The sequence below is a fragment of the Eurypyga helias genome, unplaced genomic scaffold (assembly GCF_000690775.1).
Source record: "Eurypyga helias isolate BGI_N326 unplaced genomic scaffold, ASM69077v1 scaffold14623, whole genome shotgun sequence".
Taxonomy (NCBI): Eukaryota; Metazoa; Chordata; class Aves; order Eurypygiformes; family Eurypygidae; genus Eurypyga; species Eurypyga helias.
This window is the reverse complement of record NW_010240688.1, coordinates 36,533-36,896: the sequence shown is the minus strand read 5'-3', so window position 1 is coordinate 36,896 and position 364 is coordinate 36,533. Positions and strand designations below refer to the sequence as shown.

At 65.1% G+C, this 364-nt stretch overlaps 1 protein-coding gene across 1 annotated transcript in view; it reads right to left on the bottom strand.

The window, feature by feature from the left end:
• The window catches only part of LOC104507290 (rho GTPase-activating protein 26), a gene marked incomplete at its 3' end in the record, with an annotated part of 47,594 nt that overhangs the window by 11,993 nt on the left and 35,237 nt on the right, over positions 1 to 364 (bottom strand). The gene's annotated exons all lie outside the window — the stretch shown is intronic.

Below are 364 nucleotides of genomic sequence, written 5' to 3'. Positions count from 1 at the left end.
GAGGGGCATTGCTTGGTTATCCCTACAAATCCTTCCTGCTCTCCATGCCACCCACCAAGCCCCCAGTGTGCTGGGGAGGTGCCCCCATCCCGACGCCACCTAGGCCACCCCACATTAGGGACCACCTGCCTGCCTGCGGCAGGGGACAGACCTCTGTGGGGAAGCGGCTCCATGCCACCCACCAAGCCCCCAGCATGCTGGGGAGGTGCCCCCATCCCAACGCCGCCTCCGTCACCCCGCATTAGGGACCACCTGCCTGCCTACGGCAGGGGACAGAGCTCCCTGGGGGAGCGAGATGGGGACCTCTGGAGCACGGGATTTCTTCCTGGCGCTTTTGAGGAGGCTTCGTGCAGATGCAGGTGAT